Source organism: Acyrthosiphon pisum, chromosome A1, assembly GCF_005508785.2.
Source record: "Acyrthosiphon pisum isolate AL4f chromosome A1, pea_aphid_22Mar2018_4r6ur, whole genome shotgun sequence".
NCBI classification, from domain to species: Eukaryota; Metazoa; Arthropoda; class Insecta; order Hemiptera; family Aphididae; genus Acyrthosiphon; species Acyrthosiphon pisum.
Window position 1 is genome coordinate 167,895,471 of NC_042494.1, and position 389 is coordinate 167,895,859.

Genomic DNA, 389 nt, shown 5'->3' on the forward strand with positions numbered 1-389 from the left:
ATAATTATTATTATGTTTATAAAAATTGATACATATTTATAATTACAGAATCAAAAGAACGTAAGTCCTTAATATTTTTTACAAAATGTATAATTTCTAGCACTACTCTCGTTTAATAACGATTTACGTTTCTACATTCACAGTTAGTGAAGGTAAGCTCATATAATAGTATAAACTATTTTAATTACATTTAATAACTTTAATAATTGTGATGTAACTGATACATATTTATAATTTCAGAATCAAAAAAACGTAAGTCATTAATAGTTTTTTAAATAATTTAGAATTCATAACACTAATCATTTAAAAACGATTTACATTTATATATTCACAGTTATTAAAGGTATGCTTATAAACTATTTGACTTAATTTATAATAAAACAAAATTC